The sequence below is a fragment of the Callorhinus ursinus genome, unplaced genomic scaffold (genome assembly GCF_003265705.2).
Source record: "Callorhinus ursinus isolate GAN/ISIS: 27379988/994484 unplaced genomic scaffold, GSC_fseal_2.0 scaffold77, whole genome shotgun sequence".
Lineage (NCBI taxonomy): Eukaryota > Metazoa > Chordata > Mammalia > Carnivora > Otariidae > Callorhinus > Callorhinus ursinus.
In genome coordinates, this window is record NW_027397139.1 from 1423760 (window position 1) to 1438548 (window position 14789).

At 51.0% G+C, this 14789-nt stretch overlaps 1 protein-coding gene across 3 annotated transcripts in view; it reads right to left on the bottom strand.

Moving 5' to 3' along the window:
* KDM4B (lysine demethylase 4B) overlaps positions 1-14789 on the bottom strand; it is a 132845-nt gene that overhangs the window by 97798 nt on the left and 20258 nt on the right. The gene's annotated exons all lie outside the window — the stretch shown is intronic.

The following is a 14789-nucleotide window of genomic DNA, read 5'->3' on the forward strand; positions in this document are numbered from 1 at the left end:
CTGTTCCGAACAGCTGCACGTAGCCCAAGGACACTCGCCTTCATTCAGACATTTCCGATTCCTTGCCAATTTGCAAGAACACTAAAATCCACAGCTATAAGCACTTTCCCCATTAAAGTCCTCCCGTGACTACCCATTTTAAGCTCAGCTCCTAAAAATCAGTAGCAGAGGAAGTGAGAGGCTCCATGAAACAATCAAATTAAGCCAAAGAAGCTTCTGGAAACCTTAAGGTTCAGGCAGCTACTGAGAGGTTTATGAGAAGTCCTGCCTCCTCCAAACCCCCACAGCCAGAAAGGAGGAAAGTCCCAGGGACAACACCATGGCCCAGTGGCCACCGCCCACGCCCCCAGCAAGCAGAGGGCACAGGGAGACAGCATGGCAGGGGCTGTACAGAACCAAAATCCCACGGAGGGCAGGGTCCCAACCACTGACTTTACAGTTGGGCACAGAGACCCCCAATACTTGTTGAATGGACACAGGACAAGACTCCCGACTCTAGGTGTAGCCCCAGGACCTTTGATGATCCAGGCCATGGCCACTACCTTGACTCTCCCACCCTCCCTGCCCCCACCTCTCCAGACACCTCAGCTCCTGCTAGCACAAGGTCTCCTGGATCCGCATCCCCACCCCCACCTCTGTGCCTTCATATGCCTGCCATCCAAGACGCCAGTGTCCCCTACGGCCTGTGCCCCTGGGCAGGGCAGCTCGCCCCAGGGGGCAGTGGCTTTGTTAAATGCAGTTCCGCACACTTTCTCCACATAACACAAGCTTCACCAACACCCCTCGGTGTTGGGCAACAGGCCCACGGTGTGCAATGTAGGCTGGAATTGTCTCTTATTTTTCTCTGGTTTTTAAAATTCCTGGGCATGACCCCATTAAACAGATCTCACTGTCTTTTAACAGGTCAGGCCCAGGGTTGAACGACACCAGTGAGCTGTGGGATTGCTGGACCTCGGGCTGCACACATCCGGGCGAGGTCAACTGCTGGCGGCTCTCCCGAAGGCCCTCCCTGGGGGGTCCTCGGCCTCCCCCACCTGCGCGGCTGAAGCCTTCCCCGCTGCACAGCCCCACCAGCCCCTGCTGTTGGCAAGGCTCGAGCCTGAGAATCCAATGACTCTGGAACCCCTCCAGGGAGCTGTGGCTGGCAGAACCACAGCCCCCAAGATGTCCAGGTCCTAATCCCTGTGATCTGTGGCCACACCCCCTTCCACAGCAAAAGGGACTCTGCTGGGGGGTGGGGGGGTGGTGCGGATTACGTTAAGGGCCCTGGGATGGGAAGAGGATCCCGGATTATCTGGTGGGCCCAGTGTCCTCCCAAGAGTGCAGCAGGAGGGTCAGCGAAAGAGACGTGACAACAGCAGCAGAGGTCCCACGGACACACCCACACCGTGCACACGGGGCAAGGGGCCGTTAGGCGGGGAATGTGGCGCCTCCAGGAGTCGGAAAGGTAAGGAACGAAGAACGGATCCTGCCCTGCCCACACCCTGACGGTAGCCCAGTAAGACCCAGGTGGGGCTTCTGGCCTCCAGATCCGAGATCATCGGTATGCACTGTTTTGTCAGTAAGTCCACGGTTTGTTGTTACAACAGCACAGAGAGACTAACACAGCAGCTTCGAGGTGGAAGTGTTTCCCAGATTTCAGGGGAGCTGAGGGATCTTTCCACCTCCACGGATGGTGCAGGCTCCAGGCTGAGGACTGCCGGCCTCCACCTTTCACTCCTGTGTTGATGGGATCACGTGTCTCCCTCATCACTGGGAACTGTCCCCCTGTGCGGGCCACGCCCACCAGCACGTGGTCTGAAACACAAGACCACTAGGGCCTGTGGTTCTCAGCTGGACAGACCTCCGTCTGCTGCTACCCGTGGCTGCCGGGCCACCAATGCCATGGGTCCTTCTGCCCTCGCACTCTGGGGGCCAAGAGCACTGACACCCCCGCTGGGAGACTGGAAGCTCTGGGGCTGGGATCAGGCCCCAATTCCCAGGCCACGGCACAGCTCACCTACCTCCACGGCTCCTTCAGGGGATGCAGGCCCTCCACGGCTGGCCAGCAGCCACCCTGGGGGGCTCTGGGATGCCAGGGCCCAGTCTGAGACACGGCCACAGGCCCACTGGGCACAAGGCAGTCCGGGGCTGAGGGATCAGAGGGCCGTGAAGTGTGGGCCGGGCACGGTGACTTCCTCCCAAATAGAACAGCATGGAAACTGGGAAGAGTGACTTTGCAGTGGAGACACCTGACTGCCCACCTCAGCCAGGGGACTGAGGCCAACATCTGCAGTGACGTCAGGAGAAGGGCACTTGACTTGGGGGTCTTCCTCCCAAAACCCATTCCCCCGGTCTCACCATGAGAAAAACCCCAGACAAATCCAAGGAAGGGGCTTCCTACAAAACCCCTTCCCCGTCCTCCACGCCACTGTCAAGGGGCATCAAACACCAGGGAAGTCTGAGAAACTGTCCCAGCCCGGAGGAGCCCAAGGAGACGTGACGACTCCGTGTCACATGGGAGCCTGGGCCAGAAAAGGGACACTGGGGGAAACTGAGGAAATCGGAATAAACTGTGGACTTTGCTTACTGAGAATTTATCAACATTGGTCCGTTAACTGCAACAGGGTCCCAGCCCGACAGAAGAGCCCAGTGGGGAATCAGTGTGTGTGCGTGGGGGGGGGGGGGAACACTCTCAATTTCTCTACAAATCCCAAAATGGTTTTTTAAAAAATAAAGTCTCAGTAACATTTAAAAAGAAAACAAAAAGGCCCAGGCAGGCTGGGTTTGATGCCTCCCACTGCCCAGGCTGGCCCAGCCCAGCCGCTGACCTCACTGTGGGTCCCGGGAAATCTGGGGCGCTAAGAATAGAACTCGGGCGGGGAGTCCGGTTGCAGCAAGGTAAGAGCCTCCAGTGGCGACCTGAGACATCAGACATCGATGCCCCTAAAAGGCACAGTCTGACCATCTTCTCTCTTAAAAAGGCACAATCTGGCCGTTAGAAGATACCGTTATTCCAATGTGCCCACCGTGAGCAGGCAGACGCCGAAGCAGTGTACAAAGTGGCCTCTGCAAAAGGCAGGCAGGTGGGGCCAGGAAGCAGCAGGAGCAGGAAACAGGGAAAGAGCCAGCTATACCTAAAGGCCGAGGCGTTGGGAACTGCCACCAGCTGGTGGCATCTCCGGGGACCCCATGGGCTTGGCCTCCCCACCCTTGCTGAGGTACCCGAGTCCCCTGGTCCTATCAGCTCTCAGCTGCCCAGGGCAGACCCTCAGGGTGGGTTCGGAGGGCTGGCCCATACCAGAACACACTGCCCACTCTTGCCCTGGAGCTAGGCCTGGAGTTTTGAGAGGCAGAGAGCTGAGCAGGCAGCCTCTAGGCCAGACAGGAAAGGAGTCCTCACCCACTCCCTCAGCCACCTGACCCACAAGGGTTAACTGTCCAACTGGGCCTGCTCTTCCATGGCCACGAACCCCAAGGGGCCCTCAAACGGGGTCTGGCATCCCCTGCTGTCCACCCAAGCCTGCAAGGGCTGTACATGCCCCTCACAGGGCAGAGAAGCATCCCAAGTCTCAGAAGGACCACTGACCTGACGACTCTTACCATCAGATCAGTATGAACCAACTCATGGGTTTTTGAAAAACATACATATACAGATAGATGGACACAAAAATAAACAGACAGGCATGCAGGCATGGGTTAGGATTCACATTTCTAAGCTCTGTCTACTGAGAGAAGCCACAACGCCCCCTAGCACGGAGCACACCAGCACCCAGATCATGGTTAAAATATCGTTCTCCAAGGTAAGGAACTCCTTGGTCCCCACTCCTCCTTGGAGAAGTGGTCTACTCCAGGGTTGGGGAAGGGAATATACCAGGTGAGCCTGAGCATTGCATGGGAGCAGGAAGGAAGGCAACTGTCCCCAGGGGATGCGGTCATGAAGGAAGGACACAGGACCCCAAAGAAGGCATGCCCAATGACCAAAGCAAGGACAATTCGGGCAACAGAATAGTGATTGTACTGGACTATAACCCACAGGATAAAATAAATCGCATAAGTCTTTGCTGATGCAAAATTAAAAACGTACCATAAACGAGGGAGAAGGGACTGCCCTTTTCTACAAAGGAATTCTAATTCGAACATGGAGAAGCAGCGAGGGTGATACAAAGTCACCATGTGAATATCACAGTAACAACTATGGCAGGGAGAATCCACAGACAGGCAACAGTTTGAGAGGAAACAAGGTATTTGCACAGTCCCCAAAGGGAAAATTAGTAACTTTCCAGTGGAGACTCCTGGCATGGGATCCAGGTTGACATCACCCGCAAAGAGACACACCAACATCCTGCACGGAGAAGGCAGCCTGCCCCAAACTGCAAAACCTTCATCTAATCCCAAGAAAACACCGGACAAAGCCAAGTGGAGGGACATTCCACAAAATCCCTGACCAGTGCTCTCCAAAAGTGTCGAGGTCACAATAGATCAGCAAAGAAGGAGAAACAGTCCCAGCCCAGAGGAGCCGGAGGAGATTTGACAGCTAAATGCATTACAGGGTCCCGGACGGGGCTCTGGGGCAGAAATGGGACATGCATGTGACAAGTAGGGGAATCTGAAGAAAGGCTAAATACTATTCCTCCATGCTCCTTGCTTACTTTGGGTCATTCCTCTCCAGCTATATTAGATGCTAACATTAGGGAGGTAGCTGAAAAGTACCCAAGAACTCTCTGTACTGTCTTTGTAACATTTCAGTAAGTCTAAAATTATTTCAAAATAAAAACTCAAAAAAAAAAAAAAGCCAACCTTTACCTCTGTCCTCTGAAGCTCACTGCACAGCAGGTTTTAGCTGGAAGAGGAGAGTGGCTGTAAAAAGATCCAAACTGATAAGAAAAGAAAAAGCAAGCTGACACCACACTACCATCTAGTTTCAGGACCTGATAAAGACCCAACCTGCCGAACACATATTTCAGATCCTTCCTGTTTGAAAGAGACGAAAAAGCGACATGTTTCATCAATCTTTGCATAGTGGCGAAAGAGCCTCTTATTTACAAGTATCTCACCAAATCCCCCATATCCTCATGGATGCTGAAATCCCACTGTAGAAGTCATGAGGGCTCAGCTAGGGAAGTGGAGGGCATTCAGGCTGTCTTTTTTTTTTTTTTTTAAAGATTTTATTTTTTATTTATTTATTTGAGAGAGAGAATGAGAGAGAGAGAGAGAGCATGAGAGGAGGGAGGGTCAGAGGGAGAAGCAGACTCCCCGCTGAGCAGGGAGCCCGATGTGGGACTCGATCCCGGGACTCCAGGATCATGACCCAAGCCGAAGGCAGTCGCTTAACCAACTGAGCCACCCAGGCGCCCCATCCAGGCTGTCTTGATCCCAACTAAGAAGGGTCTGGTTTCATTACACGGAAATGTAAGAACCACATCATTTTCCTTAACTCCCACCCCCAAGACCAGATATAACTCAGGGTGACAAAACCACAGTAAACAAGACAGTGTGCTAGCGGCATAAAGCTGGACACAGAAATTAGTCCAAGAGAGTTGACAGTCCAGAAATAAACCCACACTTGCAAAGCCAAGTGATTTTTCAAGGAGGCTGCCAAGACCATTCAACGGGGAAAGAACGGTTTTTTTCAACAACTGGATACCCACGTGAAAAAGAATGAAGCTGGACCCCCTACCTCACACCACATGCAAACTTAACTCAAAAAGATCACATATCTAAACCTAGGAGCGAAAACCATAAAACTCTCAGAGAAGAAAACACATGAATTAGATCCTTGTGACTGTGGGTTAGGCAATGGTTTGGAGATGCCACACCAACAGCACAAGCAACAAAAGAGAAAAACAGATAAATTAGACTTTGCGCTTCAAAGGACATAATTAAGAAAGGGAAGACAACCCACGGAATGGGTGAAGATATCTGCAGATCTTATATCACATCAGGGACTTGTATCCAGGATATATAAAGAACTCTTAAGGATCAACAACAGAAAGACAACCTAATTGGCAAATAGATGAAAGATCTGAATGGACGTTTCTCCAAAGAAGATAAACATCCAACAAGCACGTGAGAAGATGCTCAACATCACAGCGACAGAGCAAGGAAGAAAAAAAAGAGAGAGAGAGAGAGAGAGAGAGAGAGAGAGAGAGACCAAAACTCCAGAGAAAGTGATGACAGGGCAGTTGGGGCTTGTTACCGAGGCGGCAGAGCCTTATCGTTGTGAGGATTACACTTTTCACAGCATGTCCTTCTACGTTCTCTGTCTTTCTCCCTGGAGAGTGTGGTGGGGTCGGGGTGACAGGCCCAGGCTCCAGAGGCTTGGGCCCAGCTCCAGCCTTGTAACCCGGGCCAAGTTCCCAGCTTCTGGGCTTCAGTTTCCACATCTGTAAAGTGGGGTCACCATGTTAATGCCCTACTCATGCGATCGTGGGGAGCTAAATAAGGCAACTGACAGAAGCGCTTAAAGGGCTCCCTGGCACACCATAAGCCCTCAACCAGCGTCCGCTATTAGGGGCCTGGTCATCGAAGTGGCTCCTGCAGGTAAAGGAGGCAGATCTGAAGACACAGAGGGTGGGGAGGTGCCTTCACCATGCTCCCAGCAGCCGTGCAGGATGTGTCTGAAGGGCAATCTGGCAACACCTCTTTGTTAGAAAACCCCCACCTCCTTCCAGCCAGCTACCCTTCGGCCTTTATGTTTGGGACACACAGCCCACCCATCCACCCAGAGTCCTCTATAGGACCCTCCTCTGCAGGGTCTGGAGCGCGAAAGGCTGCCAACACCTTGGCGCCTGGCAGAGGGGTGGGGGGGCGCGGGGTAAATAAAGACTTCAGAGGGAGCACCAGGACTGGGGACATTCCCACCCGGGTGTTGTCAACCATGAGATGCCTGGAGGCAAGGTGCCCAGTTCTGCGGGCCACACAGCGCACGCTTTGCATGTTGGAAAGGAAGGGGCGTGCACACGTCTTTCTCAATGGTGACCTCCTCCAGGCGGCTGGGGGTCACAGATCGGGGAGGGAGGGAGACAAGAGTGGCAGCTCACAGCACTGAATAAAGGGTTTTCAACCACAGCACCAGGACAACAGGGCAACAATTTGGGAAAAGACAGTCGGACCCATACCTCACACCATCAACAGGAATGAACTCCAAATGGATGAGGGGTCTGCTTGGAAAGCATGTGACCATATGAGTACTGGAAAAAAACATGGTGAAGTCCCCTCCAACTCTGCATACAAAAAGGCTTTCCAACTAGCATTCCAAATCCAGAGGCAATAAAAAAAGAAAGATCCATAAACTTGACTCTATTCCAAATTATCTTAAAACACACACACTTCTTCAGGGCAAAAAAACTAAAAACAAGCAAACAAACAAACCACCATTAAAAAATCAAATTGCAGGGGCACATGGGTGGCTCAGTTGGTTAAGCGTCTGACTCTTGATTTCGGCTCAGGTCATGATCTCAGGGTTGTGAGACTGAGCCCGGCGGTGTCGGGCTCTGCACTCAGTGGGGAGTCTGCTTGAAATTCTCTCTCCCTCTCCCTCTGGCCCTCCCTGTGCTTGTGCTCTCTCTCTTTCAATCCCTCTCTCTAAAATAAATAAATCTTTTTTTAAAGAGTCAAAATAAAACTGGGAAACTCCAAGCAAGTATTTACAAACATACGACAAAGGGCTCATCTCCCTAATGTATGCTAAAGTTTTAAAAGTTGGGAGGATGGTGGGCGCCTGGGTGGCTCAGTCAGTTAAGCATCTGCCTTCAGCTCAGGTCATGATCTCAGGGTCCTGGGATCAAGCCCCACAGCAGGCTCCCTGCTCAGCAGGAAGCCTGCTTCTCCCTCTGCCTCTGCTGCTCCCCCTGCTTCTGCTCTCTCTCTCTGTGAAATAAATAAAGTCTTTTGAATTAAATAAATAAATAAATAAATAAATAAAAGTTGGGGGTGGTGGTTGAGAAATCCTATTGAAAAAGGTGAAAAGCATGAACAAGCAGTTCACAGAAAAGGTACAAAAATGGCCCTTGACGTATTAAATACTGTTCAGCCTCACTCATCATTCCAGAAATGCTAATTAAAACCACACTGAGACCGCCACCTCTCATACCTCTCAGATTGGCCGATAATTTTAAATAGAACAGCACATCCTGCTGGTGAGGCTATGGGGACCAGACCCGTCATCCCACAGGGCCGACAGGAGTAAACCCATACCACCCTCTGGAACGGAACTGGGCAGAAGCTGACAAAACACAATTACACTTAACTTTTGACCCAGCAATCTCACTGTAGAAATCCACCCTGAAGATACTCTTCCACGAATACAAAAATACCTAACAGACAAGGGCATTCGCTGCAGCACCGTTTACATCTGCAAGACACTGGAAACAACCTAAATGCCCACACACAGCAGAGGCTGAATTAACTGCGCCCCACAGCAGACACCGTGCAGAAGAGGACATCTCCGTGGCCAGGTGAGGTTGTTTCCAGGATGTGTCCTTCAGTGAAAAGTGTAAAGTTCACGAGCGAGCCCCACGATGCCACCCTCCATGTGAAAAAAGTGGAGATATAAGAAAACATAAGCCAGGAGAAGCCAGGGACTAGTGAGATCATCCCCTGCAGGGAGGAGGAGTGCGGGCACTTTTCCCCGGATGCCTTCGTGCACTTGGACTTGGAACCATGCTAATGTCCCATCTACTGAATGAATGAATGAAACCAGTGAGAACTGAGGGGGTGGGGGGTATTCTACAACAAATACAGAACAGAGACAACTAGAGCAAACCATATTTCAGGCAATAATATAACCACAGTAAAGAAGAGAACGAAGAACTAACCCAGGCCACTTTGGAACACAATTTTGGAGCCATACGCCCTGGAAATAAAGATACAACAAAGTATTAACTTCTACTCTGCAGGCTTCTTTTACTCGTGGCGACGAGGCGGGTTCTTGCGGACAGAGAGCGAGTTAGGAACAAGGGGGAGGACAGCAAGGGGCCTGTGTGGGAGACTGTGACTGGAAGCATCGGTGTACACTCATGGGCACCACTGCATATACGTGGATGACCGGAAGCAGAAACATCTGAGTGTGTGTGCGTGATATGTACACATGCACATAGGAACGCTAAATATATGCACATGTGTGTGTATTCCCAGCCCTAGCCAATAAAGAGGGCCTAGAAGCAAAGACACCCCAGCGGCAATGAGCACAGTGAACACCAGATGTTGGTTTCTCCATGCCATCGTGCACAAGAAGAACCAAGGCTCCCCGGAGCCGTGGTCAACCCCAGAGCACCGGGCAGAAGAGGACGCGATAGGCCTGGACACTCACTGCGTCGGAAGTCAGGAAGCACCCAGGGAACGGTGAGGACATGTCGAAAGACACATGGAGCCAGCATGATGGGGCTCTCCCTCTGGATAAATTTGGGACCACTGGAGCAACCAAACACATAACGCTAGCGATGGATTATAACCTACTGAGTCAGGTAAGAATCCACGAGTCCACATGGATATAAACAAACAAATGGGGAAGAGAAGACAGCTAGCTGGTTCTTACAGCAGAAAGCCAATTAACAAATGCAAAAGGAGGGGCTTCTGGGTGGCTCAGTTGTTAAGCATCTGCCTTCGGCTCAGGCCATGATCCTGGAGTCCCGGGATCAAGTCCCGCGTCGGGAGCCTGCTTCTCCCTCTGCCCTCCCCACCCAGCTCATGTTCTCTCTCTCTCAAATAAATAAAATTTTTTAAAAAAATGCAAAAGGAATGATGGGAGTCAGACAATCACCCTTTGGCCAGAATCAATAGCGCTGTTAAAACCAACACTGGATGCTGGAGGAACAACAAGGTGTGCACATGGTCTCAGACTACCTCCTCACCAGAAACTTACTCAATACAAATTGGACAATAGTCACTTTAGGGTAGAGAAACCTCCTTAACCAAGTGATGGAGGTGAATATCACCAAAAATGGACCAAACTGACACCAGGGGCTTCCGGGTATTATGTACTTAAGAAGGACACAAGGTCACTTCCAGGATATTCCTGCCAAAAGTATGTAACCGTGTGAAACCATCAGACGAGCCCACACTGAGGGACATCCTGCAGAATCACCAGACTGTCCTCTCCCAAATGTCAAAGTCATGAACTCCAAACACAGTCTCGGGAAACGTTCCAAATTAAGAGAAATGAAAGCAGCCAGACAACCAAATACAACGTGTGATCCTGGACTCTCTTTTGAGAATTCTGTGAATTAATTTCCTGATTTGGGTAATTTGCTAAGAGAATCCTTTGTCTGGAAGAACTAAACACTGCAGTATTTAGAGGGAAAGGGGCATCTCTCTGAAACAGTTCAGGAAAAATGCAGAGAGAGCGAGAAAAGGAATAGAACAGATGAGTACATCGTTAAACGCTCAAGCAACGGGGTGAAACGCATCCAGGAATTCTTTGTGTTATTCTCTCAACTTCTCTGTAAATCTGAAATCATGTCTCTAAAAACTTGAATTACAAACAATGAAAAGGAAGCGTTTGGATTGGAGAAATAAAAATAGGAAGGACTGCTTGGACGAAAGGCCAGGGAGCCCAGGAGGGCCACGGGCACGGCTGTCAGCACCTTCTCTGGAGTGTCAGGGACAAGCACTGGGTCTGCCAGCCCACCTCCACCTTCACTTGGCTCCACAGGGTCAGGGAAGCAGCGTGGGCAAAGGCCACCTGTCCCCCTGGCCCACAGCCACGGGCAAGGGGCTAGAGCCACACAGAGAGAGGGGCAGATGCCAGCATCCTCGGGGGGGGGGTCCCCCACCAAGCTCCCTGCAAAGCCAGGGGCTGGGCAGATGCTCAAAACACCCATCCATTCTTTATTCATATGTATAGGTCTTAGATGTTCCACAAGTCACCATTTAAAACCATCATCAGTAACAAAACGATCTTCCTATGTCTCTGCCCACGTGCCCTATAATCGCACACAGGCGCTGGGTGGGGCCGGGGCTGGACAGCGCAGAGGTATACACCTTACGTGGCCAGAGAGGAACTGCTCGTCCCTCGTGGCCCCGGTGAGTCTGCATAGGTTTACTGGCCTCTTGGAAGGCTACCCTCCCTCCAGAGTCCGCTCTGGGCACGGTTAACCCACGCGGGGGTGCCGCTCTCAACACCTGGCCTGTCTGATCAGCCCCAACCCCAGGCGGCAGGCACTGTCATCACAGCCCACCTCGCAGATGAGGAAACTGAGGCCCAGGGTGGTGGAGTGACTTGTCTGAGACCACACAGCTGGCAACAGGGCAGCCACGCTCTACATGGATCACCAGCCCGCGCAGACCAGCAGGGAGACGTGGGGAAGACACGGAGCCCTCCGCCCGCCCGCAGCTTCTAGACTGCAGTCTGTAAGAACTCCACAAGAGTGCAAGCAGGAAAACACAGGCCAATGTTTTTATAATCTTGGGGGGGCGGGGGCAGAGGAGACCTCTCCAAGGAGGTCACAAGACCAGGAGCTTTAAAGGAAAAGACAAATTTGGCAATAAACTTGAAAACATTCTGTGCACCAACACATCAAAAATAAAGCTGAAAGATAAATGAGAAACTGAGAAAAAAACGTGTGACACAAAAGGGTGCTAACAGCCCTAATACAGGAGAGGATGTTTTAAAACACTGCTTCTCAGCCAGAGGCGATCCGGCCCCCAGGGCACAATGGACAACATCTGGGGACGTCTGTGGCTGTCACGTGGGGAGGGGGGGCTCCTGACATCGTGGGGTGGGGCCAGGGATGCTGCTAAGCCCCCACAGCGCCTGGGATGCCCCCCAGAGAATGGCCTGGTTCCAAGACATCAAACAGTTCGAGAAATCCTGTTATAAGTCAAGAGAAAATATAAACACCCAGTTTAATCGGTGGGCATGGCTATGAACTGGTAATTCAAAAAAAAAAAAAAAAAAAAGAGGTGATTAGGAGGTGACAGTTACAAAGACAGACAGAAGCTAGGGCTGTCCCCCGTAGGATGGGAGCCTCCAGCCACCATGGGAGCATCAACCCTGACCACCACCCTGGGACAACCAAGCAACATGCCTCAAGATATAAAAGGCAACTGTGGGCCAAGCACCCACACTCACAGAAGCTCACTTCAAACAAAGGGCAACAAGGATGTTCACTGCAGTGCTGTTTAAAGAGAAAAAAATACACATAACCCAAAGAGAAAAGCACCCACACTCCTACAAAAATGAAAGCATATGCAGTCAATGACCAGGAGAACCTTGGCCAAGATGCCAGAGATGGTTCTCTCGGGGGGGCGGAGGGGGGGAGTCTGGGGACATCTGTAATTCACACAGACTTCTGTCTTTAGTCATAATACTCATACTGACTTTTATAAAAATAAGGTAGAGCCCACCTCGTGAGCTGTACCTGATACCCAGAGGTGCTGTCCCTCTAGCAGCCCCACTGGCCATCATGGAGACAAGGGAACCAATCTCAGGGGAAAGAGGCGAAGCGTCCTGGGATTAAGCCATCACCAAAGTGATTACAGTACCCTCTCTCTACCTAATTCAAATTTAAAATACCTAGCCAAACTGGAGCCTTCATACACCACTGGTAGGACCGCAAAAACGGTGCAGCCACGTTGGAAAACAATTTGGCAGTTTCTTCGAGTGTTAAACAGGGGGTCTCTCTATGACCAGCAATTCCACTCCAAGGTATCTACTGAAGAGAAATGAAAACAAGCGTGCACACAAAAACCACCACGGGAGTGTTCATATTGTGCATTATAGGCATTAGTCATAGTGGCCAAACAGTGGAAACAATCCAAGTGCACATCAGTGGGTGAGCGGATACACACAGCGTGTGCACTTGCACTCGGGAGCGTCCCTCGGCCGCGAACAGGAGCGAGGCGCGCCCACACGCTGCCCTGGGGACAGACCCCGAGCCCACGACGCTCAGGGAGGGAACCGGACACAGAGGGCCACATGGGGTGTGAGTCCATGCGGGTGACATGTCCAGAACAGGCTCATCCACAGTTGGGAAACAGCTGAGTGGTTGTTGGGGCTGTCGGAGGAGGGGAATGGGCAGGACTATTGGAAAGGTACGGGGTTTCCTTGTCGGGTGGTGGAAAAGTTCTGAAATCACACGGTGGTGATCAGTTTATCACCGCAGAGATATACTAACGACCACAGAATTTGTACACTCTAAAAGGGTGAATGTATGACGTGGGAATTCTACTTAATAAAGCTGCTATTAATTAAAAAAAAAAAAAAAGATACCAAGCCAGAAAATGAACGCATCAGAGCTCCCCAAAGATTGATCACCACTGTGATGCTGTTCTGAAGCTTCGACTGAATGCATCCAGAACACCGAGGCCACCCGAGTCATTACCCCCTAGTTCCCTGGCCTGGTGCCATCCTGACACAGCCAAGCAGGCCACCCTCTTGGCTCTCACAAAAGGGGTCGGTTAATTACCAGGTCACAACTCCCCCACCACCACCACCACCGGCCTTCCCAGATCGGTCTCTAGGCTGAGTACCAGGCACGCCTTAAAGACCAAAGACCTGCCTGCCTGCGAGTGGGCGTGACATGCTGACCCAGATCTGAAATCCTGTGACAGGATCAGAGCCACAAACCAGTCAGCTTAGATGGGGCAAGGGAGAAGAGGCCAAAACCACGGGCAGGGTGATGACAGAGTCGGGGCCTTCCCAAGCCCGAGCCTGAGATGCTAGAGCCTCACAAATACTTTTGGGTGCGACAGCCCTAAGAGGGCTTTGACGCATTAATTTCGGCGAGTGTGCAGAGGAATGGGCAAAGACGGGCGCCATGCAGGCAGAGCGACATGTGAGCGTCCTTGATAATCGAGTGAACTTAATCTTGAGGAAGCTCAGTTCAAGTGGAATCAGCAGAGACTTGCTTCCAATAATACTGGAAATTCTGATAAGTTAAGATGCTTATGATAAGACCTAGAGCAGCCACTAGAAGATACTTCAAAAAATGCAGTGGAAAAATCATTAAAGGAATTAAAACATTACACTAGAAAATATGCACTTAATGCAAAAGGCGGCAGTAAAGGAGAGGAACCAAAGGCAGGAAGTGAAAAACAAAAGGAAAATCACAGACGTAAATCCAACTATATCAATAATGACATTAAATGTGGATGGAGGGGCGCCCGGGGGGCTCAGTCGGTTAAGCATCTGCCTTCGGCTCAGGTCATGATCCCAGCGTCCTGAGATCAAGCCCCACATCGGGCTCTCTGCTCAGCGGGGAGTCTGCTTCTCTCTCTCCCGCTCCCCCTGCTCGTGCTTGCTCTGTCAAATAATTAAATAAAATCTTCTTCAAAATAGAATAAATAAAAGTTTTTTAAAAATGTGGATGGATTGAACAGTCCAACCAAAAGACAGAGACTGTCCTATGGTCAGGAACAAGATAAGGATGTCCACTCTCACCATTGTTATTATTAAACATACTACTGGAAGTCCCAGCCTCAGCAATCAAACAACAAAAAGAGATAAAGGGCATATGAATCAGTAAGGAAGAAGTAGAACTTTCACTTTTTGCAGATGACATAATACTCTATATAGAAAACCCAAGGGCACCCGGGTGGCTCAGTCGGTTAAGCGTCTGTCTGAGGCTCAGGTCATGATCTCAGGGTCCTGTGATCGAGTGCTGTGTCAGGCTTCTTGCTCAGCAAGGAGTCTGCTTCTCCTCTCCCTCTCCTTCTGCCCCTCCCCCCACTCATTTTCTCTCTCTCTCTCTCTCTCTCTCTCTCTCAAATAAACTCTTTTTAAAAAATTAAAAAAAAAAAAAGAGGGGCACCTGAGTGGCTCAGTCGTTAGGCGTCTGCCTTCGGCTCAGGTCGTGATCCCAGGGTCC